The 10,966-nt window shown below is 42.8% G+C and overlaps 1 protein-coding gene across 2 annotated transcripts in view; it reads left to right on the top strand.

The window, feature by feature from the left end:
- Nucleotides 1-417: 417 nt before the first annotated feature.
- The window catches only part of RALGPS2 (Ral GEF with PH domain and SH3 binding motif 2), a 156,276-nt gene continuing 145,727 nt past the window's right edge, over nucleotides 418-10,966 (top strand). The window contains exon 1 of one of the 2 annotated variants that reach the window (XM_059412825.1): nucleotides 418-702. The gene's annotated coding sequence lies outside the window, so the exon portion shown is untranslated. The remainder of the gene's footprint in view (nucleotides 703-10,966) is intronic. The other variant, XM_059412826.1, reaches the window with a different exon arrangement.

Here is a 10,966-nt window from a genome sequence, read left to right as displayed (position 1 = left end):
CGGAACCCCCTCACTTGCCCGCAGCGACTAATTGTCAAACCACCCCTGGAGCGGGCGGAATATCTCATCTGGGGGCCAAGGGTTTTCAGACTTTGTTCTCCGGCCTTAAAGATGAGGTGCCGGCGCTGAAAGCGACGGACACCAGGGTGGATTTCACCGTGTTGGGCCGCGTGGCGGGAGGAGGTGGTCGGCTGCGGCGGGTGCCCCACCTGTCGGCCCTCCAACCCTTCTCCGCCCCTCCGTTGCGCGCGTAGCGGCCCCTCCCTCCCGCGAGCGCGGGGCCGAGGGTCTGCGGCAAGCGGCGCGCGCCGCGGACACCGGTCCCCCGCGGCGGTTGGGCTTGTGGGGCAGTAGAGCGGCTGGCGCGGCGCGCGCGGCGAAGACCCTGCCGGGCGCGGCGCAGGGGGCACGCGCTCGTGCGCTCGTTTGGTGCGCGCGCGCACGGCTCCGCCCCGCCCTCCCTGCGCGCTCCCGCCAGGTCCGCTCTCCTCCCCCACCCCCCGGCGCTGACGGGGTGGATCCAGCTTAATCCCCTCCCCGGAGCGGCGGCGGCGGCGGCGCGCTGAATGAGAGACGCCGACTGCTCGGGTCGCCGGGCGCTAGCCTAGGCGGTGGTGGCCGGCGGTGGTGGCGGCGGCGACGACGAAGCCTGAAGCCGGCGTCGTCTTCCCATCCTTCGAAGCGACGGCCGCGGCTGCACAGGTCGGTGCTCTGGCCGCGGGCCCGGTGCGGAGCCTCGGCGGGCGGTGCGGGGGAGGGAAGGTGGGTGCGCTGCGCCCCCCGGGCGGCGCGGAGCTGCAGCGGCGGCGGCGCGGGGAATGGCGGCGGCTCCGGCGCTGCGGTGTGGAGCTGTTGGCCGCGGGCCCCGGGGCAGCTCGTCCTCGGCACGGAGAGGGGGCTGCGAGGCTCCGGCTGAGGGAGGAGGGTGCTGGGGGCCCGGGGCCGCGCCTCCCTCGGCGGCTCTCTCTCGGAGGCTGGAGGCGGCCGGGCGGTCCCAGCTCCCGGTCTCTGTGGCGAGACCGGGGGCGCGGTGGCCCCCTGAGGCAGCCTCACTCTCCCTTCTGGGTGGCGAAAGCCCCTGGCCTCCGCCCGCACTGCCCTGGCTGCCGGCTGTGCCTCAGCCTCCCTTCAGGTGAGCGGGAGTCCGGACCAACGCGCCGGGACCGCGGAGCCGGGCCACACCCCCTCCCCTGGCCCTGGCGCTGCGCCCCCGAAGCCGGTAGCTGAGCCGGCAGCCCGCGAACCCGCGCCCGCGGTCAGGGTGACCTGTTACCGAGCCCCCGCAGCCCGGGTCGCCCGCCAGCCCCGGGCCGGGAGACGCTGGTCCTGCGTTGGCCTCGGGCCGGGCGCGCGGCGTGGTGCGGGGCCGGGGGCGCGGCCGGGGGTCGGGTTGCTGTACGGATGGGAGCGGGCGTATCGAGCAAAGAGATTCCGGACGGATCTGATCAAACACTTGCAAAGCCGGGATATCTGTCTGCAAATATCTGGAATTCCATTGCAGTATGGGATTAGGTAGGCTCATAAACACCGGGTTTTGGAGGTGATTTGGCAGAAACCCGAGCTAAGCGTGAGGAGCTAATACCTGGAAAATAGCCATAAACCTGTGCGGAGCTAAATTACCCTCCCACCTACCCCCCTCGGAGCTCTTTTCCTGTAGCTGTGTGTTGTGTAGACGCAGGCCAGTTTCAGTGTACGTGGGCGTGTTTGGGAAGAAGCTGCGAGCTGATAGGAGGTACCTTCGTACAAATGTTAATTTGTTTGAACTGGGAGGGGTAAGGGAGGAGGAAGAAAGGGCACTGATGTTAACTGTGGAGGAGGGGCAATTGAAACACTACATTCCTGTTTAAGAGAGCGCTAAAAAGGAGTATCTAATAACCGCTGTTTAATACCGTAAAGTAGGAAACACAGGCAGCAATTAATTGTGTTTTATCTTTTATGTGCCCTGGATTTTTTTTTTTTTTTTCCTTCTCCAACGCTTGTAGTTTTTGTAGAGAGCCTTGTTTTTGTATCGGTGTTTATGAATTGATTTTGTTGTATTTTTGTATTCACCCGTCAGATCTACTCTTGTTTAAGTCTCTTTGAAGATGACCCTCAGAATCTTGGAAAACTTCGATCCATGCATGTATATTATTGCATTCACAGATCACAGCTTGCTAGCCATAAAGCCTGTTCCACCCAGATAATAATGCTTGTGCAAGTTGGGTAGAATCATGAATATAATGTATATTACTGTACTGTTACTGCTGAATATCATACTGTAGACTTTAGAATTATATGAAGGAACTTACCAAACAGTGTCACCTTAATAAAAGTAACTTCTCTAATTCAAGCTTTGTGAGTCTGAAGTTTATAATACAGCTTTAAAAATTTGGAAAATAACTTGTCTTACTAGCTTAAAGATCAAATAAAGGATACTAGATGACTTCTTGTATACATTATTCTAAGCTTGGTTTATTTTCCCTTTTAAAAATTCAATATAGTTTTGAAATATACTCATTTTATTTAACCTTTAATTAAGGACTTTGACTTTTCAAAATATTTTGTGTGAACTCCAGAAATACTGTTCACTTTGCCTAAATTATTCCATTGCAACAGAACTCTAAAGATAGTGTTTGGTTTATCAAGATTGCAGCATGCCTTTTCTAATATATGTGTATATTTTGATATTAGAAAAGAAAGAAAATTTCTTGAGGAAAAAAACCTAAAAAACTGGCTTTGTGAATCTTTTACTTTGTGTGTTACATACCAGTAATAGAGTTGTGTTTTCAAATACATAGTATGTGTCTTTTTCAGTTTACTGTGTCATTGTAATTGAGACTGTGCTTGTTTGTACCCAGTGATGGATATATATATAAGTGAAAATGTTCTGTTGCAACTTTACACACTTAAGCTTTAGTCTAGAAGCCCAGTTTACTCATTCCATCATTCATTCATTCCACACATACTTATTGAGTACATAATCGGTGCCAGTTAGGTGCCTCCGAATTTTTGATACAACAGAAAAAGACAGGTCTGTGCTCTGGTGGAGTTTAAAGACTAAATGAGTAAATAATCTATTAGCCATTGTCAGATAATGCTGTTTGTTTAATGTTAGTTTTAAAGGTTAAGAAGTAAAATCACCTGTGATGAGTTTTGGTTAAGGATATTGTTTGTGTTTTTTCCTTCTAAGAATAGTGGGAATTATTACTGAGTGAACAAAAGCATTAAGACAGTTGTTTAAGAAATATGCTGAGGTTTATATACATTGGGTATCTGGTTCCCAAGTATAACCAAAAATAAATACTCTACCTGAAGTCAGATGATGCGCAGTTTGCATGTGGTTAAACAACTTTAGTCTTTTGGTTTGTAGAGTAAAATATTTGCTAAAAATAGTCTCTCTTGGCACTTGTTTACGAGGAAGTCTAATTTTTTTTTAAGTCTAAATTTTAAAAAACATCATCTTTTCTTGGAACGCCTGGGAGGTTCAGCCTGTTAAGCCTCTGCTTCCAGCTCAGGTCATAATCCCAGGGGTCCAGGGATGGAGTCCTGCTTTTGGCTCCCTGCTCAGCGGAGCTTCTCCTCTGCCTACCTCTCCCCCTGCTGTGCTCTGACAAATAAATAGTCTTTAAAAAAAAAAAAACCCTACATTTTCTTTTTCTGGCTGTGTGTGTGAGTGGACCAGTGTCCCACTCTTCTTCCATAGACTCTGATAGCCATTTTTGCTGAAATCAGAAAAATTTGGAAGTGATAGTTTTCTTTTTTGTTTAAAATATGATTATTGGTGTAGTTCTTTGTGATCACAAAGCTTTTTAATATGCATTATTGATACTTAAATATATGGGTACTTCTCATTGACAGAGCTGCTAACTTTGTTGTTGTTTTAAAGATCTACTTAGTTTAGAGAGCATGCACGCACTGCGCGTGCTTCCGAGGGGAGGAGCCGAGGGAGAGGGAAGATAGAGGATCCCCAGGCGGACTCCTGACACCTGGAGCCCTTGTGGGGTTCAGTCCCAGGACCTGGAGATCATGACCCCAGCCAAAATCAAGAAGAGTTGGATGCTCAACTGACTGAGCCACCCAGGCACCCCCCAGGACTGCTGTCTTTGTAGGCATTATTATCTCAATTTTAGATGTGAAAGCACAAGGCCTGTGAGCAAGCAGTCATCCCAAACCTGAGTTGTAGCTGTTGCTGTACTGCAGTGCTCCATCTTAGGACGGTAGAGCTTGGTGGGGAGAGCATCAACATCAGTGCGTACAGTTGTTACTGGTTTGCTTTTCCAGAAATTTCTAAATAACATTTAAACTTTAAACCCTACCCTAATTGAAACAGTTGGATTTACTTTCTTTTTGCGAGTTAAACTTTAAAACCTATTTAAAATCCAAAAGTATCGCTATTACAGGATTTCTTCTCCTTTGTTGTCCCCAGTTCTTGGTCAAGAATGGAGAGAGAGACCAGAGAAGAATGGTGGCAGCAAACCTTACTGAGTGATAGTACAAAGCTCCTGACACGGGAGGGGACCCAAGAGGGTTGCTTATTTGGCATTTAGATTTAGGGTTTCTTCCTTGTTGTTGTTTGAGCACGTGTGTGTGTGTGTGTGTGTGTGTGTGTGTGTGTGAGAGAGAGAGAGAGAGAGAGAGAGCGCGCGCGCGCGCGATTGTGAACAGGGGGAGGGGAAGAGGGAGCAGCAGACTCTGCAGAGCAGGGAGCCCTCTGCCAGTCTTGATGGGGGACTCAATCCCAAGACCCTTGGATCATGACCTGAGCCAAAGGCAGATGCTTAACTGAGCCACCCAGGCACCCCTAGAACTAGGGATCTTTATGGGCTTGTTGGCAGGCGGTGTTTTAATCAGATTAACTCCCTGCACCTGTCATCCAGTCAGGTTTTTGTCATCTACCTATCAGTGGGAGAGGTGGTGGGCTCCTTATTAAATCCTTCTAAGGGTGGTTTCCTCTTTGGGGCTGGGGGGTTTGTCCCTGCCTGCCTTTCTTTCATTCATTATCAGTTATTGTGCTGTATAAAAAAGACACAGTTTTGGTGTACTTTTAAGGTATAAGTATTTTGGGAATAAGATACATTAAAATCCTACTTTTTGAATATGAGGTTCTATTGTATAACAGCCATATTTGGGATAAAGTTATCCCTTCAACCTTAATACATTTTTTTTAGTTACTCAATTTTCAGTGAAAAGATAATTCAAGAGATTGAAACTCTACCTCAGGCCTCTGAGTGAGGGTCCTTTGAAAGGAAAGTGAATGTTTTGCATTACCCTATAAATTGTTTCTTTAAAGGCGTCTTATTCCCAATGTTTATTGTTTAATTGTAGTGAGAGAATGAAGATCGGATATGATGAATTTTGGTAACTTGGAATTAAACTGAAATCCTTCTTGAATAATTTGTTGAGCTTTTGATTTAGGAAAACTTTTAACTGCATAGTTAAAATATAAACATTTACATATTCTATAGAAAAAAGTTTGAGTAGAAATTTATGTGGTAACTTTAATATGTAATGGCTAGCTATGGATATAGGAAGAGTATAAATAGCCGTATTCCTGTGACTTTAGGTCAAGGGTGCCTAGCAATTTGTGTGCCACTGAGAACTTCGGTGTAGGCTCTTGAATGATACTTTGCTTTGGAGTATGAGAGGCTTAAAATGAAGCTCTCACCTTGAACTTAATTGATACCCTCCTGTAATCCTACTTTCATGACGTTTTCTCAAAACACATTTTCATTTTTAGGTTGATTTCCTTTTTGCTAATTCTTGGAAGGACCCCTTTTCTGAAAACTCTACTGAAGTAGCATCCTTACCACACTCTACCCTTACCTTTATTTTTCTTCACAACATTAATTTAGCTGACATTATAGCATACATTAATTTGTTTATTATTTTTTTCCCTTTGGATATAAGTTTCATGAGGGCAAGGGCCTTTTTCCCTGCACTATTGTGTTCCTAGCACCCAGAAAAGTACTTAGCACATAGTCAATACCTAGGTAATATTTGTGGTGAGTGAATTAACTGACCTTAAATGACACAAAACCCATTTTTTTTTAAAACAAACACATTAATTGTTGACTTTAAATAATACAACTGCAGTTAAAAAGAAAATCGTACTACAGGACTTAAAATGAAAAACACCGTTCCCTGCTTCATTTTGGTATAACTTTCCTCTTACGTTCTGCTCTCAGAGCATTCAGTTTTGATACTTTTAGGTGTTTCTTCTGATATTTACTCCCATAGTTTAAAATACTTTTTGTTTTTCAACTTTACATACTATCTCCTGGCTTGCTACTGTGGGAGCTGAGTCTGTGCTTTAGGATTCTTGGGCCATCTTGAACATCATCTTTTATCACCCAGTATATCATGCTTTCGGTTAAAGCAGTGTTCACTTTTCACATTATTATGACCCCGTAATATGTTCACCATTGACCTTTGCAGTGTACTATGATGATATTTCTTAGAGTAAAAATTTTTTCTTTTTAAATTTTGCTTAGCTTCCCATTTGTCTCTGATTTTTTTTTTTTTTTAATTAAGATGTTGTCCCAGGATGTTTAAGCACATCAGATATTTGATTGCTCAGATTTTTAAAAATTGGGAAAAACCTTAGGTCTTTCTATGCTTTTGCTCAAATCTACATGGTGGTTCTCGACTTCTGCCACCCAGGTTTAGCTCATGATTTGCCTTCAGGATTCTTGAGTTCTGTCTTTTGCCTTTATCAGAGCCTGTGGTCTCCAGATCCATACCTCTGTTTTAGAGAGATGCATCACTCTAACTTTCAAGAGAGAGAATGTATGAGGAGGTGAAATTTTTGAGATGTTTGTATGGCTGAAAATAGCTTGCTTCCATGCTAATACCTGGTTAATAATTCGGCTGGTTAGGGTATAGAATTCTAAGGTAGAAGAATTTTCCCTGAAGATTTAAGGGATTGCCTTATAATTTCCTAGTTTCAAGTGGTTATTCGAGAGTCTTGCCATTCAGTCTTCATCCTTAATAGGTGACCTCTCCCTGTTAAGATCCTTTTTTTTTTTGTCATGAGTATATCTGATACATCACTGATACTGTATGTTTCTTGTGTGGATATTACTTTATTTCTTGTGCATGGAACTTAATGGGCCCTTGCAACCAGCTGTGCCCATATTAGATGAGAGGAGAGATAATCTATAGTGGTCAGCAAAGTTTTCTTCAAAGGGCTAGATAGTAAGTATTTTAGGCTTTGTGGGCAAAACAGTCTCTGTTACTACTACTCAGCTTTACTTTAATAGCCTGAAAGCAGCCATAGATAGCATGGGCATGGTTTGCTGACTCCTGATCTATGTGCACAGGTGGAAGGATTAGCCTTTGCTTTAATAGGAGTACGGAGAGGTTATAGAAACAGGAGAGAAGATGGAATACAGTTGACCCTTGAACAACACAGAGGTTGGGGCGCCAACCTCTGTGCCATCCAGAAGTCATATATGACCTTTGACTTCCCCAAAACTTGACTACTAATAGCCTATAGTTGACAGGAAACCTTATTAATAATGTAAACAGCCAACACATATTTTGTATATTGATATGAATTATATACACATTCTCAAAGTAAGCTACACAAAATAAAATGTTACTATGAAAATTTTAAGAGAAAATACATTTACAGCACTGTACTGTATTTATTGGAAAAAAAATCCACATATAAGTAAGTGGACCCACACAGTCAACCTTGTGTTGTTGAGGGGTCCACTGATTATAGGCACAGATATGATAGTGGTGGCTTGGGCAGGGTTTCACCTAAGGAAAATAAGTCACTGGTTGAGGATAAGGAAGAATAGGAGTCTATATTAGGGGTTTGAAAACAGGAAAAAATACATGATATAGTCCTCTTTTTTTTTTTTTTTTTTAAAGATTTTATTTATTTGTGTGGCAGAAAGAGACTGTAAGTAGGCAGAGAGGCAGGCAGAGAGAGAGAGAGGACGAAGCAGGCTCTCTGCTCAGCAGAGAGCCTGATGCAGGGCTCAATCACAGAACCCTGGGATCATGACCTGAGCCAAAGGCAGAGGCTTTAACCCACTGAGCCACCCAGGTGCCCCTATAGTCCTCTTTCAAAGAGTGGAAAAGAGAACAGAACAGAAGGGGGAAATACGGTGTGATTTCTGGGCAGCAGCATGAAGGGCCCACTTGAATGTCATATCCCTGACTTACTAGGAGTACATCTAACATCTCATCATTGTAAGATATCTTACTTTAGGTGTTTTTTTTTTTTTTCTAAATTTTAGATAGGGTTATTTTATTTATCTCATCAGAAATATTTTCATATGTGATCTGTACATATATGTGTATATATTTTAATGCATACAAATTTAGCCTATATAATACTTATATCTAGAGCAATGCCAAAAGAAAGTACTATAATTTTTTCTCCACGTGCAGACTTTGATTTAAGAATCATTCATTTGGGCACTTGGGTGGCTGAGTTGCTTAAGCAACTGCCTTCGGCTCAGGTCATGATCCTGGAGTCCTGGGATTGAGTTCCGCATCTGGCTCCCTCTGTTTGGCAGGGAGTCTTTTTCTCCCTTTGACCTATCTCCTCTCATGCTCTTTCTCTCTCATTCTCTTTCTCAAATAAATAAATAATCTTTTTTTTTTTTTAAACAGTCACTTATTTATCTGTTCATTTTTTAAAAAAGTCTTGGGGGGTACCTGGGTGGTTCAGTGGGATAAGCATCTGCCTTTGGTTCGAGTCCTGGGATCGAGCCCACTCAGCGTGGAGTCTGCTTCTCTCTCTCTCTGTTGCTCCCCTTGCTTGTGCTTTCTCTCGCTCTCTCTCCTCTCTGTCAAGCAAATAAATAAATAAAATCTTAAAAAATGAATGTCTTGGAGCGAGGCATTTGAGTGGCACAGTTGGTTGAGCCTCAACTCTTGGTTTCAGCTCAGGTTGTAATCTCATGGTTGTGAGATAGAGCCCTGCGTGGGGCTCCCTGCTCAGCAAGGAGTCTACTTCAGATTGTCTATCTATCTATCTCTCTCTCTCAACTAAATAAATAGTCTTAGAAAATGCTCCATGACTGGGCGCCTGGGTGCCCTGTCATGGAGCATGGAGTCGGTTAAGCATCTGCCTTCTGCTGAGGTCATGATCCCAGGTCCTGGGTTCTGAGGTGATGAAAAGTTCTAAAATTGAGTGGGGATGGTTTTACTTACCATTGAATCATGCAATTTATTTTTTAAAGTTTCAATTCCAGTATTGTTAACATGAAGTGTCATATTAGTTTCAGGTATACAATATAGTGATTCAGGAATTCTGTACATTAGTAAGTGCCCATCATGATAAATGTATTCTTAATCTTCTGAATTACACACTTTAAACAGGTAGGTTGTTATGGTATGGAAATTATATCTTAATAAAGCTGTTAAAAAATAAGTTATGGCAAAAGTAATCAGTGATGTGAGGACATTGCCATCATATTTGAGGAAAGCAGGATGCAGAGGAATATATAAAGTATCTCGTTTTTTGTAAAACAACAAAAACCTAATGTATGTGTATTTGTGCATATGTGTGTAAGTGATCTAGGTGATCTAGTAAGGATGGAAAAATGTTGCACATTAAATATAAAGGTTTGTTACTAGTTGAGCTAAGGTGAGAGGGAGAGAAAAAAGGGAAAAAATAACTGAAAGGAAAAGGGATTGATTTGGGGGGGGGGAACAGCATATATGTAACATAATATCAGTTATGTAAAACACAAATCTTAAAATGAAAATGGTAGTTGTGTATGTGGTGAGATGCCAGATATTTTTCTTGTATTTTTCTGGGTTGTCTAATCCTTTTTATTAATAGAAATATCTAAAAGTTAAGAGACAGTGCAAATAACATAAGTTGTGAAACCTGAAAAAACAAAACTGCTTTTTTTCATAACTCCCAATAAGACACAATCCAAATGTCCATCGACAACAAAATGGACAGATAATATGTACTATGCTTTACATTGGAATACTACACATCAGAGAAAAAGGACTACGCCCTTCCTGGGAAGTATGGGTAAATATCACAAACAAAATATTGAGCAGAAAAAGGCAGACACAGAGTATATACTGTATGATTCTTTTATTTTGAAGTTCAGGAAGAGGTCAAACTCACCTGTGTTGATAAAGTCAGGGTAGTGTTTAGGGGTTGAGACTAGAGAGGAGCAAGACTTCTAGAGTACTGGAGAAGTTCTGTTGTTCGTATAATGGTGGTTACGTGGGTGGCTATATAGTAAAAATTTCTTGAACAGTGTACCTTACATAAGTACATATTTTAGTCTTTAAAACTCAGTTAAAAAAAAGATTTAAAAAATCTGATCCTCGTATAAAAAAACCTTTGTATAGGGGTGCCTGGGTGGCTCATTGGGTTAAAGCCTCTGCCTTCGGCTCAGGTCATGATCCCAGGGTCCTGGGATCAAGTCCCACATTGGGCTCTCTGCTCCGCGGGGAACCTGCTCCCTCTCTCTCTCTGCCTGCCTCTGACTACGTGTGATCTCTATCAGATAAATAAAATCTTTAAAAAACAACAACAACAACAAAAAACCTTTGTATATTTGCCAGTTATATTTCAGTTAAAAACCAATAGAAAACATTTTTAAATTAGAACAGGGGGGAAAAATAGTCTTTGTGTACTTCCAGGAATACTTACATGACTTTCAAAGACATTTTCTCTATACTGTTATTTTTAATGGTTGCATGCTGTCACGTTATGTAGATGTATCATTTTTTTAGGCAATCCCTTGATGGATATATAGGTTGTTTCTAACTTCTACATATTACAAACAGTGAAAGTTAGCATCTTTTTAAAATAAGTCTTCCTGTACTTTTCTGATCATTTCCCTTATGAATTCCTAAAACAAGGGTTGCTTGTTTAAGTACAAACTTTGAATTCTCTCCCATTGTGTATAAGTGTGTATGCTATCACTGATTTGATGGTAAGCTTTAAAAGCACACATATTGATCTCTTTTGTGATAAATGCTTCCTGTTTTAATTTGC

The sequence above is a fragment of the Mustela nigripes genome, chromosome 10 (assembly GCF_022355385.1).
Source record: "Mustela nigripes isolate SB6536 chromosome 10, MUSNIG.SB6536, whole genome shotgun sequence".
Lineage (NCBI taxonomy): Eukaryota > Metazoa > Chordata > Mammalia > Carnivora > Mustelidae > Mustela > Mustela nigripes.
This window is presented reverse-complemented; position numbering and strand designations above follow the sequence as displayed.